We start from the raw sequence: 7,523 nt of genomic DNA on the forward strand, positions 1-7,523 counted from the left end.
ACTGCTGGGTAGGGAGGGGTTGTCCTCCATTGTGCAATATGTCACACTGCTCCCTCCTTAAGGCTGTTCGTCCCGAATAGCCTAACTGTGCACCCCCGTTCATTTTCTTCCAAGGATGTGCTTGGTGGGTCTCCTGTTGTTTCGGCTACTCCTCGCAGCGACTATTATCCGGCCGTTACAAACGCTCCCCCCTTAAGACTAGCTCGTCTCGAGCGGATTCCTGCTACGCGCCCGAAGATCCAGTTGTATCACATTCATCCATCACTTTCATACTTGCTCAGGCGGCAGGTACTACTACGTTACCGGCTCCTCTTCTGTGCTCTGCTTCTTTTTCATTTCGGAGAGGGTCGACCCCTCCACAAGGTCCAATTCTTGATCATGTCTTTCTTCGGAAGTTCCTCACGTCGACATAACAGCACTTGAAGTGTTGTTTGCACTTGCTGACGTCATCGTTTCTCTTGGTCTTCCAGCCGCTTGCTGGTACGAGACTGTGGCGCCAAGTCCTTTCTCCGGCATCCAAAGGTTCCCTGGGGAGTTTCCTTCTTGAAGTCATTTTTCCAATGTTGTGACACTGTCGCGCGACGGGATATCTTCCTACAGGTGGCAGCCAACTTCATCCGGGATGCATAATCCTCAGGTCCAAGATTTCCTGAAGATGTTCCTCCGACGCCATGCCACTGTTGCACGGCGGGACACCTTCCTGCTGGTTTTCTTCTGCCGTGCCACTTCCACACGGCAGCTCGTCCTTCTGCGGGCTATGGTCAACTTCTGGGGTCCACAACTTTCCCGTGTCGAATTCATCATATTCCGCTTCTTTCAGAACCTGCGCCTTTTCTTCGGTTCTCCGACCGGCATTACTTCGGCATCTTCAAAAGGTACCTCTCGTAGTTCTGCCGCCTCAGGTTTCCTATCCACTGAGGCCGGCTCTTTTTCTTCTGGATGTGCCTCCATTTCTCGGCAGGCCGGTATCACTACGGGGACCTCTTCTTGTTGTGCCGTCCTTGCTTGGGTTGCTCTCGTCTCCGCGGCAGTCTTATCTCGCCAGGTGGCCATCTCTTCTCGCTAGGCTTTCGAGTCGGCGTCCGCCTTTTCTCGCCAGGCCCTCATCTCTTTCAGAAGTTCCTCTGTGTCGGCTTTTCTATTGGCTTCCTCTTCTTCTTGGTTGGCTCTCATGCTGGCGTCGATTCTTGCCAGCAGTTCCATTATTCGCCGCATCTCCATTTTGTAGCAGTAAAGTACTCGTAAGTTCAATTATTCTTCGAGGAGTGTTCAAGTTCGTAAAACAATTCTGACAACTAATTGTCACGTGTCTTGAGTTTGAGTCTTGTTGGTCTCATGTATAAGTACAATCCCACTTCTGACACCAGTGTAACGTGTTTCATTACTGAAGACGCCGTTCAGATTGTTATTTGGTTTATTTAACAACCTACAAGTATCAGCTACAATTAATTATAACATAGTTGCGGGGTTTCACACTTNCGCTGACTCATCCGCCATATCACTGCTGGGTAGGGAGGGGTTGTCCTCATTGCGTAACATGTCACACTATATAGGTTCTGATATAGATTTTGTTGTTCCCATGCTCATGTTCTTAGTGGCTGGCGACTGCCCCACAACTACCTCCAACTGTTAACTCTCAACTAACCAAACCTAGATTTCTCCTGCTTAAAACATCCCGGGATAGACTGCAAAGAAAACATTGTTCCTCTGTTGCTTTTCAATTGTTGCTTAGTGGACTATGCATAAAACACCATTCCTCTACTGTCTGTGGGTCATTGCCTAGCAATGGTCACTGTACAGTCACCTGTCTCGTAGTTGCCGCCTAGTAACAAGTCTACATGCCACAATATAATTTTTTTTTTCTTCCCATATCTTCAGCTATGCTGATCACATATTCTGTGGCACTAAAGTTCTCCTGGATTTTCCTAACAGACCATGCCAAATGAAGCACCATTAAGATTTAAAGTTTTCTGTCCTTCTCATTGAAACAGTGAAAGTTTCTTTAAAGTTTCCCAGAATTTCATGATCAGGTTCTTGCTCAACTTTTCTGGAATGTGGTTGCTGAACACTTCCCATTTAAGAAAATGTTCCTTTTTTGTTTGTTTACATTTTGCATATTTTTTTTTGTGAAATCTTCTTCAGTAAGGGACTGTCACCAGGAGATCTTTCAATTAAATGGGGAAGGGCTGTCTCACTTATTACTTATGAAATATCTTCTTCATTATCTTGATTATGCACACCAACCCCAACACAGCTGAGCATCTGCAACTTTCCTTTGGGGCTCCATGAACTTGCATTTCCTGCAGTTTCCTTCTGTGTCTGTTACAAATTCTAAAGCTTATGGCACATCCATCGAGTATGCCAAATGTTTGCAAGGTCCATGGCTATACTTCTTCATTACATATTTGCATTTCTTCTATCAAGATGCTGTTAAAATCGACTGAAGCAGTGACCACACTTTTTAATTTTGCCACGACTTCAGCAACCTACAGAAAAAAAACATACTAACAAATAAACATGTATTGATACAAGTGTGATTTATGATTAAAAATCAAGTATGTAAGATTTGAGGTTTTCACAGTGGTGACTACAAAGAATATCATCTTCTGGGACATAGTGCTGTGTAGATCTTGTGTTCACACAAGATTTACATGGTGCCACATCCCAGAAGACATTCTTAAAAAATTAAGTAGTTCCACTTTCATTCACGCACATTAAGACTGCACTGTGTTCACTTTTAAATCACACAAAAGTAATTATCTTCCAGTGTTCAGAAGCTCCATATAATGGAACAAACCAGCCTGTACTTCATAACATTATAGCCACAACATGAATCATTCTCACAGCAGGCCAGAAAGGATGGAGATAATTATGAGCAGGATACATCATAAGCCAAAGATGTGTACAATGAACGAGAACAAGGCTGAACTGGAAAGCTGGGTATGAAACAAAAAAATGGTTTTCAAAGACTAGCTTCTTCTGAATTTTGTGATGTAGCAACCACTATATCAAAAACTGTGTTTTGTTATCATAGAAACAAGAAGTGTACTCATGTTTCAGTCATTTTGCTTCGTGGTGGGAAAGGCCGTCATATTCAGAAAAATCCACATCTCTGCTGGTATACAAATTAATATGTGATACCTACCATTATTAGAGGGGTAAAATCAGATTTAACATAAGCCTTCATTGAGTTTTCTATCAGAAGGGTTCCTGAAATATTGTCATCAAAAATAGCGATTTCTAAGAAACTGCAATAAATTTGGCACAGAATATCATAAAAATGATTAAGCCTACAGGGCTCAATGTGTGCAGAGATTTTTCCCTCCGTGTGCTTAACAAGCAAACTACTGGGGAGGGAACAAGGTTTCTTGCTGTCTGATTTGACACAGTGTCATGCATCTTAACTCTCAGGGATGGCAGGGTGGCTGTGTCTTTGGTGGGGATGTATCACAGACCAGGGATGCGTTGAGACACAGCTTTGGGGCACCTCCTCGTGGTCCTGCTGGGCAACGACAGTCCTGGGGGGTCTACATTAGCGTGAACCTCTGGGACTGGCGTCCAATTTTCCATAAAGGGCAATGGCCATTTGACCAGAGCCTCCCATGCGGCGGCATAATGACTCTTGGGTTTCATTACGATGTACCCAGGATGAATGCGGGAGAGCACTCCTATGGGGGTAGCTACGGCTACTTGAGTTGTCTTCCTAGATTAGGGACAAGGTGCCGCAAGCCTTAGGGCTCAACACTCTAAAATGGTTTCGACCAACCCATGTGGAGGGGTGGGAATGGGGGAGCTTTGAAGCAACCTCCAGGGGCGGTAGTTAATTATTTAGAGAGGGTGGGTTTCCCCATGCACTGCGACCAGTTTGATCTAATGTGCTTCCCTCTATGATATTCTACCAGTCTCTATACCCTACCGATAAATGGTGCGTACCATCAGTCCCGCCGAGCAAGCGAGTTCGGCCACTTCCTTAGCGGTGTCTATAATGTTTTCCCCACCTATCAGAGGCCTTAGAGACTATTGTTGGGCGGGAAACGTCCTGGAATTTGGCTCAGTGATCCCCCTTTGGGATATGAGGTACTTTTATGTGCCATAAAGTTATGACACGGGACACACAGCTTTAAGTTCCTCCCGGAGGACTTGTTCCCTGAATTTTTCCGCCCTTAAAAATTTGACGACCTCCGCCGGGTATTTGAACCCGCGTACCACGAGTCATGAGGTGGGAACGTTACCTCTAGACTACAGAGGCCGCTTCCAGGGGCGGTAAGTTCATGTAGGTTGCCCTGGTCGCAACCTCATGACAATTAGTATCGCACTCCCAGTTATCTGGTATACCCCCCTCCCCCCGAACATGCACTCTTGGTCCTGGAGGCTTATTAGGGTTATACTTATGAAGGACCAACCGCCTAAGCCAAGGCTTCGTGCCGAGGACTGCATGGCACTGGGGTGGTTATTGGCCAGTGTCACGAACGATCCCCTCGGGGCACCAGGCAGCACCCCATTGTATTTATGCCTTCCACCCATATGGGGCTCTGCAGGTGGTGACCTTTTAAATCCCCATTACTTGTGGGACCTAGATGAAAAAGGGACCAAACAAAAAACCGGTCGTAAGGACCTTAAACTGAAGAGGGACCCCCCCTTTAAGGGGATCCCTACGAGAAATGCTTCAGCAGGGGGCTGGAAGCTCTGGTGAACCATTAAGGGGCTCAGAAGCAACTGGCGAACCTACTGTTGCAGTCTTAGCCAAAGGCAGGGATGAACCAATNGACCACAGGCTCAAATCAGGGACCAGGCTGAAGGCTAATGATGCCAGGAACCTGCCTAAGCCTGTTAAAGTAGCTCTCCGGACTAGGGACAAAATTGCCCAAAACCAGGAAGAGCTATTAAATGGACTGCAGATCTTAATCCAGGACTCCATACAGAGAACTGGAGGGTGTTAGACAAGCAATCTGAGTCGAAAGGCCAAAGGCTTATACTATTCATAGACTGGGACTCCTATACTATTATACAGAGGACCGGTTACAAAATATTTACAGGACTCTCACAGGGGACTGTTAAGGTGCTGGACGATCCTGAAGTTCGGCGCCGGGCAGAACCCGTGACAGACACTGTATCTTCTAACTCAGTCTCTGAGGAGGAAGGGGATGATGTACCCAGCCCCTCAGATGACCGAAGTAAAATGGATCAGGGGACCTCTTCACATGGAACCCAGTCCGAGATAGAGGAGGGACATAAGATGGAAGTTGATACCTCCTCAATTGGAAGAGATCATGAGATTTCTTCAGATCAACCTGCACCACAGTAAAGCTGCCACGGCAGCTCTGTGCCAACAGCTAGCTGAGGGTAAGGCAGACATAGCACTTATTCAGGAACCTTGGTTATACAAGGGTCAAATAAGGGGCTTAAATAATACGGGGGGAACAGTTTACTCTGTTGCACCCAGTAATAATGCAAGATCTTGTGTTTATATCAGGAATCATGTTAATGCCTTGCCTTTGCTGGAGCTCTGTTCTAGAGATGCAACAGCAGTAAGGATAACATACCCGTATCGAGAAAGCAGCAAGGAGCTTATAATTGCTTCAGTCTACCTTCCATATGACTCGGATGAACCACCGCCAACTAAGGAAATGAGGGACATCATAGACTACTGCTTTGGCAGGAAAAAGCAACTCATCATTGGGTGTGATGCCAACACACACCACACTTTGTGGGGGAGCACCGGCACTAACCCAAGGGGAGAGAGCCTTATGGAATTTCTGGTGAGTTCGAACCTGAATATTCTAAACCATGGTAACGAACCTACCTTTGTTGTCTGCAATAGGAAGGAGGTTACTAATTTGACACTAGGGACTAATAACAAAGAAAACCTGGTAAGTAATTGGCATGTATCTGATGAGCCATCTCTATCGGATCACAGATATATGTGCTTTAAAATAAGTAACATCACAGTAGATCAAACTACTTATAGGAATCCTAAGAGAACCAATTGGGAGTCTTACAAAGACGACCTAAAGGTAAATCTGGAGGCCATCTCACGTAATATACACACAATAAGGGATGTTGATCGGTCTGTTGACCAGTTGCAACGGGCTATTATCTCGTCCTTTAATCAGAATTGTCTGGCTAGGACCACTCGCGGACCAAGGAGTACACCTTGGTGGAATAAACAGCTGAGTAGGCTTAGGATCAAAACAAGAAGGCTATTTAACACAGCTAAAAGAACAGGGCAGTGGGACACCTATAAGGAAGCCCTGACCTGTTACAAGAAAGAAATAAGGAAAGCCAAGCAATCCTCATGGAGGAGGTACTGCCAGGAGATCAATGATGTACCAGGCAGTGCCAGACTCATGAGAATCATGGCAAAACAGGTGACCAATAAGGTCAGCACAATTAAGCTGCCTAACAGACAGTATACTCAAACAGGAAGGGAGATGCTGAATGAATTATTCAGAGTTCACTTTCCTGATTCAAAATTGACTGACAAATTGGACAATGGACAGGGTCAGCAGAACCTGGACACTTGCCAAACCAAAATGGACAGGGTAGACTGGGACCTGGCCAAAGTCATAATTAATCAATCAAAAATAAGATGGGCACTGAACACTTTTAGACCATTTAAATCAGCAGGAAGGGATGGAATTGTACTGGCACTTTTGCAACATGGGGCAGAACTTTAGTTCCACACCTATGTCGCATATATAGAGCCTGCTTGGCATATGGTTTTATACCCACAGCCTGGAGGCAGGTTAAGGTGACGTTTATTCCAAAGCCCGGGAAACTTGATTATACCGAGGCTAAGGCTTGTCGCCCTATCAGCCTGTCATCTTTCCTTTTGAAAACGATGGAGAAACTAGTGGATAGGCATATTAGGGACAGGGTACTGAGGACATGTCCTCTACACCAAAACCAACATGCCTACCAAACAGGTAAATCTACCAAAAGTGCAATTGAACACAAGGATATTTGCCTTAGGAGCATTCCTTGATATAGAGGGAGCCTTTGATAGGACCTCATTTGGTGTAATCAAACTGGCTGCTGGAAGGCATCGCATAGAGCCTGCAATATGCAGAGGGATCAATGCTATACTGGAAAGCAGAATCATAGCTGCTACATTATCGGGAGAAACCCTGGGGGTGTCCGCGTCTAGGGGATGTCCGCAGGGGGGCATACTTTCGCCTCTGCTGTGGAGCCTGGTCGTCGACGATCTCCTGTGGGGACTTAATGATGATGGGTATTATACAGTAGGATATGCTGATGACATAGAAATCCTCATAAATGGAAAATTCCTTTTGACCGTATCAGAGCGTCTTCAGTCAGCTCTATACATGGTCCAACGATGGTGTGAAAGAACAGGTCTCTCCATCAATCCCAACAAGACGGTAATCATACTGTTTACTAGGAAGAGAAATGTAAAGGGTCTTAAGGAACATTCTCTTCAGTAAGACAGTCCAGCTCTCCAGCGATGTCAAGTACCTTGGTCTAATATTAGACAAGGGACTGACATGGAAAAAGCAGCTGGACAA

This window comes from Cryptotermes secundus, unplaced genomic scaffold, assembly GCF_002891405.2.
Source record: "Cryptotermes secundus unplaced genomic scaffold, Csec_1.0 scaffold73, whole genome shotgun sequence".
NCBI lineage: Eukaryota > Metazoa > Arthropoda > Insecta > Blattodea > Kalotermitidae > Cryptotermes > Cryptotermes secundus.